Below are 15,290 nucleotides of genomic sequence, written 5' to 3'. Positions count from 1 at the left end.
GGAGGTGTGGTTTGTTTGGCTATTTTCTTACTGAAGGGGGCAAGTTTACCTTTCAAATGGTGTATCATTTGTGTGTGTGCAACATGAACGGGGATACAAAGGAATCACCGAAAAACAGTGTTTAGAAATAATAAAAAAGATAACAAGTTGGATGCTCCATCGGGCTCCAAAAGGTCACTGCTAATAAAGTAGGATTAGGATCTCGATAATTTGGCACCCAATAACTAAATTATGTTTTTCTTTCACACTTTGATTTCTTTTTTCAGTTCTCAAAATAATATTCTTTTCCTTTTCTTACCCCATTATTTGAGTCAATGTAAATTGGTAACATACGAAGCTGCGTTACCGTGAAATGAACTAACAGAGGAGAAAACGTGTTTCATTTAGTGTTTTCAAAAGGATAGATGTTTTTCATTTGCTCATTGGTTTTTACTTAGAAAGACAACTCAGCGTTGCACGGCAAACTTTGAAAACCTTGAATAATTAAACACCTATCATTTCCATGCATTTAGAAGCATACTGTATACAAGAATAATTGCTGATGGGCCTGTTCTGTGATGGATCGAATTCTATTGTCATGTTTCCTATCATAGATGTTTATTGGGATTTTTTTTGTGTCTTTGAAACAAATATAAACAGAATATGTTTTTATTATAAAGAAAAAAATTCATGAATGCACATAAAATTAATGACAGTTTGGCTTAGCAATAAATTTTCAGCCCATTTACAATGCCCATATGAAAAATTAAAGGGAATCTGTCAGCAGATTTTACTATAGCAGCATAAAATAAAAGAGCCTGATTCCAATGATATGTCACTTACTGGACTAGTGTTGATAGAATCTGTTGTTGATGTAGCAGTGGTAAAAATGCTGAGCTGTACATAACCCCGCCCACGCCTCTGATTGGCAGCTTTCTTTTTCACTGTACATTGTCAGCAAGCTTCCAATCAGTGGTGGGGGCGGGATTACAGAGATTAGTCTGACTGGAATGCACATGACAAATAGTCCTACAGTGAGAATCTTCTGCTGATAAAACACTGATTGTATTGAAACTACAACTCACAGTCCAGTAAGTGACACATTGCTGCAATCAGGCTCACTCTCCCTATATTGTGCTGCTCTCAGATTAAATTGCAAAAATGTTCTAACAGATTCCCTCTAAAAAGAATCTTTAAAGAAATTGTCTACACTTTCTTCAGGCATGTACCACTTCTCTGTCTCCCAGTTTCCTGCTTGCTGGGAAGGAGAAGGGGTTGCGGTTTGGTTTTGAAGATTGACAGCTCAAATCAGCGGCATGTTTGCGTCGTGGTCTGAACTGTGTGTTACAACATTGTGCAAGCAGGAGCACTCTTACCTCCGCAAATCGGAGAAGTGTATCAGCAGTGAAGTTGGACAGATCCTGCCAGTTTCAGAACTACACTTGCAAGCTCTATAGCAAACAGATTGCAAGAGTATGCTCTTTGCCTAGGAAATTGGCCATCTCTGAAAAGACTTCAGACTGTTAGCCAGTAGGCAAAGACCAGTAATCCATACCATTATAAATCCCTCCGTCCTTGATAACAGAAGAATTTTAAGAGGTAAATTACAAAGTTGCTTCTTTTTAAAAGCACTTTGCAATTTTACCCATTTATGAAGTTGAGACAACTCCTTTAGCCTTGACCAATTACCTTTTTATATATGGCCTCTACAGTGTGCTCAAATAACACTTGAATGGATTGTCCAGGTGAAAAAAAATATTTTTGAAAGAGTATAAATTGGTAAAAAAGATAAAAGAAGTAATACCCTCACCACTCACCCATAGATGCAGTTATGGGTCTTTATTTTCTAGTCCTGTTATAACACAAAGAAAATAGCTTGAAATGCCAATTATTGGCCGCAAGTGTGATTTGCCTAAGGCTATGGCTATGTGCACACGTAGCAGAACTCTTGCGGAAATTACCGCGAGAATTCCGGATTCCATTCCGCGGGAAAATCGCATTTAAATTCCCGCGATTTTCCAGCGGAAAAACTAGCGTTTTGCAAGCATAATTAGCTTGCAGAATGCTAGCGTTTTCCAAGCAATCTGGAGCATCGCTTGGAGAACTGATTGACAGGTTGGTCATACTCGTCAAACATAGTGTTTGACGAGTGTGACCAACTTTTTACTACTGATGCTGCCTATGCAGCATCAGTAGTAAAAGATAGGATGTAAAAAATAATTAAAAAAATAAAAAATATTGTTATTCTTACCTTCCGGCGTCCCGCGCAGCCTTCCCGCCTCTCTCCATGCTCCTGGTCCCAGTAATCCTTTGCGCGACTGACCGCGAGATGTTGCGCTCCCACGACGTCATCGTGGTCATTCTCGCAAAGGATTTGTCATGGTCCAGTCCGGAGTTTATCTTCTGCTGTCTTCACTCCGGACTGGTCATGCGGGGGTTAATCTCCTCAGCCTCGTTCTGGAGCTAGCTGGGCTATTTCAATCCCTCACAGCCTGCTGACGAGTGTTAGTGATAGCTCAAGCTTGCAGTTTAGAGCCGCCGACCCCTGTACCCTGGTGAGCTTCCTGCCTTGGACTGATATTCACGTGTATGACCCGGACTGATTTCTGACCCCGTCTTTTGGTATTCCTTTCTGCTGTTATGTTCCCTCTCTGGCATCTGACTCCCTGGCTTGAACCCCAACCACGTATTTCGTCTCACGTTTTGGACCCTGTGCTCATGTTCTGGCTTTCTGACTCTCGGCTTTGGTATTTTGACTACGTGTATTGCTGCTCCTTATGGTACGTCTGCTCCTGTTAGTTTCTGACTCGGTTCGTCTGACTATTCTCTCTCGTTACCTGTGGCACCTATGCTGTTGCTCAGGGTTGCTACTCTTAGTGTATAACCTCTCTTCCCTCACCAGCTCCCCCTGGTGGAGGTTTCACTACATTATCACTAACCTCACATTTAAACGGGATTTTGCTTTTTTTTTTTTTTTCTCTGGCCATGGATCTGCTGCATAACTTGGCAGATCAAGTGTCCAGTTTGACACAGATGGCGCAGGACTTTTCTGTGAATCATCAGTCCCTTGTCATGTCTCAGACCCACTTACAGAAAGAACTGACTGAGACTATTAAGACCATGCAGGGAAACACCTCTCATATTGTTTGTCCACCAGGTGACTCTGTAGATGTTATTTTGCACTCTCCTGAACCCTCAGTTAAACTTCCTGACACATTTTCTGGCGAAAAAGATAAATTTCATATATTCAAGGAGAGTTGTAAATTATGGTTTTCTCTTAGACCCTGATCGTCTGGGGATGAGACTCAGCGGGTGGGGATTGTTATCTCGTTACTTAGGGAGGGTCCCCAATCCTGGGCTTTTTTATTGCCCCCTACTGCCCCTGAACGGATGTCGGTAGATAGGTTCTTTGAGGCCCTAGGACTTATCTATGACGAACCGGACCGTGTTAGGGTGGCAGAGGACACTATTTTGGGTCTGGGGCAAGGGAAGCACTCAGCCGAATGGTACAGCTCCGAATTCCATCGATGGTCCACTGAGGTGTCCTGGGACGACTCTGCACTGAGATGTCTGTTCAGGAAGGGACTGTCGGATTGCTTGAAGGACGCTCTGGCTCTCCATCCACCTCCCAGTTCATTGGAGGAGGCTATGACTCAGGCTATCCGTATGGATCGGAGACTGCGGGAGAGAGGTGTTACTCAGCGAGGGGTTCCGTTTTTCCCTGCTAACCCTGACGTTTTGCTTCCATCTGAACCTATCGAGGTGGGAGCCACCAACCCCCAGGAGAAAGAGAGGAGACGGCGACGTGATGGAAAAGTGTGTTTTTACTGCGGAGATCCCAGACATTGGAAAAAAAGACTGCCCCTCCTGTCCTCCGACTAACAAGCGGCTGAGTCTGGGTGATAATCGTGGAGGTCACCCAGACTCTCAGGTACCTTTTTCTTCCTTTTCAAGAGTACTGCTAAAGGTGGAACTTGGTGTTGAGAACGGCTTTTTCCATACTTCGGCTTTTGTAGACTGTGGGTCATCTCTGAACCTGATTGACTCTAAGCTGGTTGCTCGCTGTAGATTAGGGACAGTTAGGTTGGAGACTCCCTTAAAAATTGTGGCTATTGATTCTACACCTCTCACTAAGGATGGTCTCCATTTCAGTTCTAAAGAATTTACCCTCAGGGTGGGGGCCCTACACCAGGAGCGCATGTCATGCTTTGTTTTGGATAACCTCCCTGCTGGCCTGGTGTTAGGGTTTCCCTGGTTGCAACGGCATAACCCAGTTATTGACTGGGGGTCCCGGGATATTGTTAGATGGGGACCTGGGTGTTCTGAAAATTGTCTTGCTACTGTGTCTATGTCATCCGTCAACCTGGAGGGTATTCCGGAGTACCTAAAGGGTTTTAAGGATGTGTTCTCCGAAAAAGAGGCTGAGGTTCTACCACCACACCGCCCATTCGATTGTGCCGTGGATCTTGTTCACGGTGCCAAATTGCCCAAAGCCCGGCTGTACAATCTCTCCGGCCCTGAGCGGGCTGCTATGAAGGAGTATATCTCTGAGAGCCTCCGTAAAGGGCATATGCGGCCATCTGTCTCTCCCGTGGCAGCGGGGTTCTTTTTTGTAAAAAAGAAGGATGGTGGTTTACGCCCATGCCTCGATTTTCGAGAACTGAATAAAATAACCATAAACGCTTATCCTCTCCCACTGATACCTGATTTGTATGATCAATTGTTGGGGGCCAGGTGGTTCTCTAAGTTGGACCTCAGGGTAGCATACAATCTCATCCGTAAGCGGGAGGGGGATGATTGGAAAACTGCATTTCTCACCTCTGAGGGTCTGTTTGAAAATTTGGTTATGGCCTTCAGTTTGACTACCGCACCAGCGGTATTCCAGAATTTCATTAACCATGTTTTTTCTGATTTTATTGGACGTTTTGTAGTTGTTTATCTTGACGATATACTTATATATTCTTCTGATAGACAAAGTCATATGGGTCATCTTCATGCGGTTCTCCAGAGGCTCAGGGAGAACTCACTCTTTGCCAAATTGGAGAAGTGTTCATTTTTTACTCAAGAAGTGTCCTTTCTAGGGGTCATCCTGTCCGCTGAGGGGTTTCGTATGGACCCTAGGAAGGTACAGGCCATTGTGGATTGGGTGCAACCCAGAGATCTCAAGGGTCTTCAGCGATTTCTGGGTTTCGCAAATTATTACAGAAAATTCATCAAGGGGTTCTCTCAAGTGGTCAAACCCCTCACTGATCTCACCCAAAAGGGAGCGGATCTTAAAAACTGGTCAGCTCCAGCTGTGGCGGCGTTTTCTTTGATAAAAGAATGTTTCATGACTGCTCCGGTACTGGTGCAACCTGACTTGTCTACACCATTCATCGTAGAAGTGGATGCCTCTTAGGTGGAAGTGGGGGCTGTGTTGTCCCAGGGGCCCACCACATTAACTAACTTAAGACACTGTGCCTTCTTTTCTAAAAAAATTTCCTCTGCTGAAAGGAATTATGATGTGGGTAACCGAGAGTTGTTGGCCATTAAATTGGCTTTTGAAGAATGGAGGCATTTTTTGGAGGGGGCTGTCCATCGTATCACTGTCATTACAGATCACAAGAATCTGTCTTACATCGAATCCGCCAAACGTCTGACTCCGAGACAGGCAAGGTGGTCACTTTTTTTTTCCCGATTTCAGTTTTCCATCACTTTCAGACCAGGTTCCAAGAATGTGAAGGCGGCTGCCTTGTCTCGCAGCCTAGATCCGGTATCGCCTCCGGAGCCTCCTTCCTCCATTCTTCAGCGCGGGGTGGTGGTGGCCTTGGTGTCCCAGAGATTGGAGCAGGAGATTCGTGAGGCCCAATCTCTAGCTCCCCCATCCATACCTGAAAATAAGCTCTTTGTGCCTGTCCAGTAACGGTTAAGGGTGCTTCGGGAGTACCATGACTCGGCTCTGAGTGGGCATCCAGGAATCTCGGCCACTCGTAAAGCCATCACTAGGCTGTTCTGGTGGCCCTCGTTGACTTCTGACGTCACTGGTTTTGGGTCCTCCTGTGAAACTTGTGCCCGCGCTAAAGCCTCCCACAACCGGCCGGCCGGGGAATTGGTGCCACTGCCAATTCCGGATAGACCGTGGCCTCACCTGTCCATGGATTTTATCACCGATCTCCCACCCTCTAATGGCAAAACCGTGATCTGGGTAGTTGTGGATAGGTTCAGTAAACAAGCACATTTTGTACCCTTAACGGGCCTTCCTAATGCTGAGACTCTATCTAAGCTATTCATTGAGCATGTGATTCGGTTGCATGGTGTGCCTGTCAGTGTGGTGTCTGATAGAGGGGTGCAATTCATGTCAAAATTCTGGAGAGCTTTTTGTAAAAGGCTGGGCATCAGTCTGACCTTTTCATCGGCCTACCATCCCGAGACCAATGGTCAGACTGAAAGGACCAATCAGTCTTTTTAGAGCAGATCCTGCGGTGTCTTGTCACATCCAGACAGGATGATTGGTGCTCTATGATACCTATGGCGGAATTCGCCTTCAATAATCGTGTCAATCAGTCTACTGGTACTTCTCCTTTCTTCTGCAACTATGGGTTTCACCCTCATTTTGGTGAATTCTTCAGACTAGATTCGGAGTGTCCAGGGGCTGATTCAGCCTTTTTGTGGTTGGAGGAGGTTTGGAGGGAAGTTCAGAGAAACATTGGGGAGGCTCAGGGCAAATATAAGTTTTTTGCAGATAAACAACACTCGGTGGGGCCGACTTATCAGGTGGGGGATAAGGTATGGTTATCCACCAAAAGCATAAGGCTGAGAATTCCCTCTACTAAGTTGGGTCCCAAGTTTATTGGTCCGTATGAGATTTTAGAGGTGATTAATCCTGTGGTCTTTCGCCTGCGGTTGCCTCCGTCATTACGGATTCCTAATGTGTTCCATAAAGCGCTTCTGAAGCCATCGGTGCCTTCCTCTGATGAGTCTCCCTCGCACCCGCCGCCTGTTATGGTAGATGGGCAGACCGAGTACAAGGTGGAACAGGTGGTGGATTCTCGTATGCTCCGTCGTTCACTTCAGTACTTGGTCCATTGGAAAGGATACGGTCCTGAGGATCGGTCATGGGTGCCGGCGCGTTCGGTCCATGCGGATCGGTTGGTCCGGGCCTTTCACGCTCGTCATCCAGGGAAGCTTGGGGGTCCAGTGGCCCCCCATTGAGAGGGGGGTACTGTCATGGTCCAGTCCGGAGTTTATCTTTTGCTGTCTTCACTCCGGACTGGTCATGCGGGGGTTAATCTCCTCAGCCTCGTTCTGGAGCTAGCTGGGCTATTTCAATCCCTCTCAGCCTGCTGACCAGTGTTAGTGATAGCTCAAGCTTGCAGTTTAGAGCCGCTGACCCTTGTACCCTGGTGATCCTCCTGCCTTGGACTGATATTCACGTGTATGACCCGGACTGATTTCTGACCCCGTCTTTTGGTATTCCTTTCTGCTGTTACGTTCCCTCTCTGGCATCTGACTCCCTGGCTTGTACCCCGACCACGTATTTCGTCTCACGTTTTGGACCCTGTGCTCATGTTCTGGCTTTCTGACTCTCGGCTTTGGTATTTTGACTACGTGTATTGCTGCTCCTTCTGGTACGTCTGCTCCTGTTAGTTTCTGACTCGGTTCGTCTGACTATTCTCTCTCGTTACCTGTGGCACCTGTGCTGTTGCTCAGGGTTGCTGCTCTTAGTGTATAACCTCTCTTCCCTCACCAGCTCCCCCTGGTGGAGGTTTCACTACAGGATTACTGGGACCGGGAGCGTGGAGAGAGGCGGGAAGGCTGCGTGGGACGCCGGAAGGTAAGAATAACAATATTTTTTTTATTTTTTTTAATTATTATTTACATCCTAAAAAATATTGTTATTCTTACCTTCCGGCGTCCCGCCCAGCCTTCCCGCCTCTCTCCATGCTCCTGCTCCATGCACAATCCTTTGCGCGAATGACAGCGAGATGTTGCGCTCCCGCGACTTCATCGTGGTCATTCTCGCAAAGGATTACTGGGACCGGGAGCGTGGAGAGAGGCGGGGAGGCTGCGCGGGACACCGGAAGGTAAGAATAACAATATTTTTTATTTTAATTTTATTTTTTACAGGGATATGGTACCCACAGCCCCGAGGAGAGTCTCCCCTCCTCCGGGTCGTAGATACCATCCTACCATCCGCAAATGTTCTGCTTACTTTTCGCATGGTGTGCACAGCCACATGCGTAAAGTAAGCACAACAATGCATTCCTATGGGTGCGGGAACGCCGCGATTCCGCTAAATTAATGAGCATGCTGCGTTTTTTACCGCAAAGCGATTCCGCCGCGGGAAAAAACGCAGCATTAGCACAGCATTGCGGAATCCCATAGGAATGCATGGGATGCTTATTTTTCGCTGCAAAATCGTGCGTTTAAAACCGCAATGAAAAAACTGCGACGTGTGAACGTAGCCTAAATGTTGTTGAAGATAGATGGAACCTGTTATACACATTCAAGTGGAAAAGTGCAATTAAAAGAATGTATTCCAAAAAAATAACGCTGTTCCAATTAAACTAGAACTTTTTATATCACCTATAATGTGTAAAGGTAGAGCACAAAATGCGAGGAAAGAAGTCAGAGGTTTGGTGACGTCAGATAGAAAATAGCAGAGAGTCGAATAGCTGCAGATAATGTTTCTTGAAGTGATATGTGTGATTAAATCTAAGCATGGAGAGCATCTGGCTGCACAATCTAATTTTGTAGTTAGCTTAAGTTTTCTATTGCAAGCAAACAAATTATAGCTGTATCAAAGAGCCAAATAGAAAAAACAGATAGCAGCTAGGGATGAGCTTTCCGATATTGAAATATCAGAAATCGGCCAGATATTTGCGATATCGGAATTCCGATTTCTGATTCCGATATTTTTTTCACATCGGAAATCAGAAATCGGAAATCCCTACTAACCATAAGCATAACCCTAAACCCTAACCCTACTAATCCTAACCCCTAACTGTAACCCTACTAACTATAAGCATAACCCTAGCCGTAAACCCTGACTCTACTAACCCACCCTAACCCCTAATCCTTAACCTAACCCTAAGCCTAACTAACCCTAACACTAACCCTAAACCCTAACCCTACTAACCCTAACCCCTAACCCTTAACCTAACCCTAACTAACCTTAACCCCTAACCCTAACCCTACTAACCCTAACCCTTAACCTTAACCCTCACCCTAACTAACCTTAACCCCTAACCCTACTAACCCTAAACCCTAACTAATCCTAACCCCTAACCCTAACCCTACTAACCCTAACCCCTTACCCTAACCATACTAACCATAACCCTAACTAACCCTATCCCCTAACCCTACTAACTATAAGCATAACCCTAACCGTAAACCCATACTCTACTAACCCTACCTAACCCCTAACCCTTACCCTAACTCTACTAACCCTAACCCTTACCCTAACCCTTACTCTACCAACCATAAACACTAACCCTACCCCAACTAATCCTAACCCAAAGAAAAAAACACCGCTGTTAAGAAGATGGCGACCAGTTTTCCTGCTATAGCTTTCGCTCTGTGCATTTTTCTTGCGATTTTTTTGCTCCTCTGCCTCTGCAAACTCCTTCCCCATTATCCGGAGGTGTTTCCCCTCCATTTTATCCATTATATAGCACTGTAGTGGTCATTTTGTAATTCAGATTTTTTTCTCCCATTGACTTGCATTGATATCGGAAATCGGAAATTCCGATATCCGATATGTTTTCAATATCTGAAATCGGAATTCCGATACGATATCGGGCAATATCGCTCATCCCTAATAGCAGCACAAACTTGAGCAGATTTTGGGTGCAATAGTCCTGAATAATGCGGTTGTCCAACGCAAAAATATACCGTATTTTTCGCTTTATAAGACGCTCTGGATTATAAGACGCACCCCAAATTTTGAGGAATAGGAAAAAATGTTTTTTTAATAAAATGGTGGTGCTTCTTATAATCCAGGCGTCTTATTGCTTACCGGTCTATAAAGGGGTGCTGTCGCCCACTCTGTCCCCGGGGTGCTGCCGCCCACTCTGTACCTGGTGCTGCCGCCACTGTGCTGGGTCCTCCGGGTGCTGCCGCCGCCGCACTGGGTCCCTCGGGTGCTGCCGCCGCAGCGCTGGGTCCCTCGGGTGCTGCCGCGCTGGATCCCCCGGTGCCTGCCGCCGGCGTCGGGCTCTGTCCCGTGCTGCGTGGGGGGCTCTGCCGTTCCATCCATGCCTGTGCGGTGGCTTGCTTCCTGGAAAATGGCCGCCGCGCAAGAGCAGATGGAGATCTCGGCATTGAAATCTCGGGAGATTGGATGGAACATGGATGGAACGGCAGAGCCCCCCACGCAGCACGGGACAGAGCCCGACGGCGGCGGCAGGCACCGGGGGACCCAGCGCGGCGGCAGCACCCGAGGGACCCAGCGCGGCGGCAGCACCCGGAGGACCCAGCGCGGTGGCGGCAAGTATCGGACACCCGCAGCGGCAGCACAAAAAACCGTATGTTTGCATTGTAAGACGCACCCCTATTTTCCCCCCAAATTTGGGGGAAAAAAGTGCGTCTTACAAAGCGAAAAAATACGGTAAATAGAAAAAAAACAGGCAGCACTCCAGTTAAAGGGAAAATTGTGGACTTTAATCCAGCGCCAAGTGGTGCAACGTTTCGACCTCACAGCACGGTCTTTGTTAAGCACAGTGTTACCATAGAATAGTGCACTTTTTATACATATCTCTTCAATTTACCAATATACAAAAATTAGCATATATTAAATATAAATCATAATCAAAGTGTATGAAAATTACATTGCAGTAAATATGAGAACCGTCATAGTGTTTACATATATAAGGTGCATGTTAGAGTGCAAAAAATTATATCCAACCGTACCTACAATCATTGATACAGCTAAATTAACAATGATTAAAAGATGCGAAACACCTATGTGATATTTAAAATGCATAAACATTATAAATCACCTGGAACACCCAGACATACTCCCGATTGGCTACTCGACAGTGATGTCAGTGATGATATCAATGCACAAGCTCGCTAGGCATTTCCACGCCCTGCTCCACCATTACAAGTGCTGGCAACTATTCCCACACAGTATTTCATAAGAAAAAACAGCATTTGTTCACAAAAGAGATAAGTCTCAATACTTAAATGGAATGGAGCACTTGTAGTGATCGTATTAAGTGATGAACTGGACACCCAAAACATTCAAACCAATGGCTGTGCATCAGGCCCGGATTGGTAATATGCCCAACCGGGCATTTTCCCGCTGGGCTGCTGTCATGTGGGCCGCTGTCATGTGGGCCACGGGCGGCAGCGCCCGCTCATCTGGACGCTTGCCAGCTGATGTGGCCACTGGCCCGACTGTTGTTTCTGCCGCCGGCCCTCTGTGGGCATGGCGGTTATAGTTTCCTGGGATTTTTCTATCCCACACTGCAGGGAGATAAGCCGCCACGCCCCCCACATCCTCGCCCTAGCTTGAGACCTCCCCCCGCCCCACAGCCACTCAGAGCGTCGCTTGCCTGCTCTCTTCTCTGTACACAGGACCTGTGATGAGGTCACAGGAGGGGAGGAGTCAGGGGACACATGATCAGGAGCCTTTGTCCAGACCCCTGATCATGTGACCCCTGACTCTGCCCCTCCTGTGACCTCATCACAGGTCCTGTGCACACAGCCCTGTGTTATGAATGAGTCACCGTAGGAGGCAAAAGCAGAAATACAAGCTAAGTCCAGAAAACCAGAGAAGTTGGCAACTATCAGATTGCAGACCCCTGAACCTATCAACACAACTAGCAGTAGCCATGGGGGGTTCCTACGATGCCCTAGACCCCTCGATCACAGCTGGAGAATTACATAGGCTTAAAGAAAGAAAGGGGAAATCTAAACTGCCCCAGAGCAGACCCCAAAGCAATAGGCAGCCCCCAACATATAATGACGGTGAAGCAAGATGAAAACACTAACACAGACAGAAAGATAGACTGAGCAAAGACGGGGCCCAAAACTACCTAGATAGGAAAGGACAGGAAGGCTGCTGTCTGCAATCTGTCAAAACCCTATCAAAGACATAAGCCAACAAGCTGATATGAAAAAGGCCCTGAAGCAGCTAGGCTTCAAAAACTAAATCAGCACTCAGGTATTTTCAGAAGACAGAGCTAAATGAATTCAGCACACCCGAGCAGGGAATGGCAGAAATCCAGAAAAACAAAGCAAAACAAAGTCAAAGCACAAAAGCAAAAGGCCGAGCAGCAAACTTAGCTTTGGAGGAGCAGGAATTCAGACAGGTCTCCAAGGATCCAACAGAGAAATCACCCGCAGGGCAGAAGGGCGTCAGCAGCCTTATATCCAGTCCGTAACTCCACTCAGCCAGTCATCATCATCAGCCTCAGGTGTTTGACAATCAGGCTCACTACCTTTCTTTACCAGAAGAGGGAGTTCCTCGGGCCTCAGTAATGAAGGGGAAAATGAACTCACAACAGTACCTCCCCCTTGAGGAGGGGTCACCGAACCCTCAACTACGCCACCAGGGCGATCAGGGTGAGCCAGATGAAAGGCACGCACCAATCTTTTGGCATGAATATCAGAGGCAGAGACCCAGGAATTATCCTCCTGACCATAACCCTTCCACTTAACCAAATACTGGAGTCTCCGTCTAGCCAGACAGGAATCCAGTACTTTCTCTACCTCATATTCCATGTTACCCTCAACCAATACAGGGTCTAGAGGTGCCACCCCCGGAACAACAGGTTCAACAAACCTCTTCAACAAAGATTTATGGAACACATTATGGATTTTAAATGTGACAGGAAGAGCCAAACGAAAAGAGACCGGATTAATAATCTCCACAATCTTGTAAGGTCCAATAAATCTAGGCTTAAACTTAGGAGAAGCCACCTTCATAGCAATATTTTTTGATGATAACCACACCATATCACCAACCTTAAACTGGGGACCACTGGTCCTATGTCGGTTGGAAAACCGCTGGGCCTTTTCCTGGGAGAGAGATAACTTATCCACCACTTGGTCCCAGATCTGGTGCATTCTCTCCACCACAGTGTCAACACCTGGGCAGGCAGAGGGCTCCACCTGCCCTGAAGAAAATCGAGGATGAAACCCAAAGTTACAAAAAAAAGGTGACATCAAAGTGGCAGAACTAGCTCTATTATTTAAAGCAAATTCGGCCAAGGGCAAAAATGAAACCCAATCATCCTGATCAGCAGAAATAAAACATCTCAAATATGACTCCAAGGTTTGGTTTGTTCTCTCTGTCTGCCCATTGGTCTGAGGGTGAAAAGCAGAGGAGAAGGACAACTGAATTCCCAACTTGGAACAGAAAGTTCTCCAAAATCTAGACACAAACTGGACTCCTCTGTCAGATACAATGTTCTCAGGAATCCCGTGCAAACGAACCACCTGTTGTAAAAACAGGGGCACCAACTCAGAGGAAGACGGCAACTTAGGGAGTGGTACAAGATGAACCATCTTAGAGAACCTATCACAAATCACCCAAATAACAGTCATCCTCTGAGAGACAGGCATATAAGAGATGAAATCCATTGAAATATGGGTACATGGCCTCTTGGGGACAGGCAAAGGCATCAACAACCCACTAGAGCGAGAACACGATTTAGACCGGGAGCACGTTCCACGGGACTGCACAAAATTCCTGACATCACGAGACAAGGAGGGCCACCAAAAAAACCGACTCACCAGATCTCTAGTACCAAAAATACCTGGATGACCAGCCAAAGCAGAGCAATGAACTTCAGACATCACTCTCTTCTTCCACTGGTCAGGAACATACAACTTTCCACTGGGACAACGCTCAGGTTTGTCCTCCTGGAACTCTTCCAGAGCACGTCTCAAATCAGGCGAGATGGCAGAAAGAACTACCCCTTCGCCTAAGATGGTAGCAGGCTTGGTCACCACAGGAGAATCAGCAAGGAAGCTCCTAGAGAGGGCGTCTGCCTTGACATTCTTTGTTCCAGGAAGAAAAGAAACCACAAAATCAAAACGTGTAAAAAACAAGGCCCACCTAGCCTGTCTAGGGTTGAAGCGCTTAGCCGACTCTAGGTGAATCAAATTCTTGTGGTCAGTGAGGACCATGACTTGATGCTTAGCTCCCTCCAACCAATGTCTCCACTCCTCAAATGCCCATTTCATGGCCAACAGTTCCCTATTCCCCACATCATAGTTACGTTCAGATGGAGAGAACTTTCGGGAAAAGAAAGCACAGGGATTCATTTTAGATGTTACAGGATCCTTTTGGGACAAAACAGCTCCTGCACCAATCTCAGAAGCATCCACCTCTACCTGGAATGGAAGTGAGACATCAGGTTGCCGCAAAACCGGGGCGGAGGTGAATCTTCGCTTCAGCTCCTGAAAGGAAGAAACAGCCTCCGGAGACCAATTTAACACATCAGCCCCCTTTTTAGTCAAATCAATCAATGGCTTGGCAATACTAGAAAATTTTGTTATAAATTTCCGATAAAAATTAGCAAAACCCAAAAACTTCTGGAGGGCCTTCAAAGAAGTGGGCTGAACCCAATCGTGAATGGCCTGTACCTTGGCCGGGTCCACTTCAATAGTTGACGGGGACAAAATAAATCCCAAAAAAGAAATCCTCTGTACTCCAAAAAGGCATTTAGATCCCTTGACATAAAGGGAATTCTCCCTCAAGATCCGGAACACAGTCCGAATATGTTCCACATGAGAATCCCAATCCTTGGAGAAGATCAAAATATCATCCAGATAGATAATCAAAAATTTATCGACAAAATCTCAGAAAATATCGTTCATGAAGCACTGGAAGACAGAAGGGGCATTAGTGAGTCCAAAAGGCATCACCAGGTACTCAAAATGTCCCTCCGGAGTATTAAACGCTGTCTTCCATTCATCCCCATGCTTAATGCGAATAAGATTATACGCCCCCCTGAGGTCAAGCTTGGTTAACCAGCAAGCACCTTTAACTCTGGAGAATAGATCAGAAATCAGGGGTAACGGATACTGATATTTAACAGTAATTTTGTTGAGGGCACGATAATCAATACAAGGTCTTAATGATCCATCCTTTTTGGCTACAAAAAAAACAAACGGCACCTGAGTGTGACGAGGATGGTCTAATATGACCCTTCTCCAACGCCTCCTTAATATAGGATCGCATAGCCTCATGCTCGGGTACAGATAAATTGAAGAGTCGACCCTTGGGAAATTTACACCCCGGGCTCAGTTCAATTGCACAGTCATAACTAGTGTTGAGCATTCCGATACCGCAAGTATCGGGTATCGGCCGATATTAG

Source organism: Dendrobates tinctorius, unplaced genomic scaffold (genome assembly GCF_039654945.1).
Source record: "Dendrobates tinctorius isolate UK_male_01 unplaced genomic scaffold, ASM3965494v1 ptg000143l, whole genome shotgun sequence".
NCBI classification, from domain to species: Eukaryota; Metazoa; Chordata; class Amphibia; order Anura; family Dendrobatidae; genus Dendrobates; species Dendrobates tinctorius.
Note: the sequence above shows the minus strand (reverse complement) of the source record.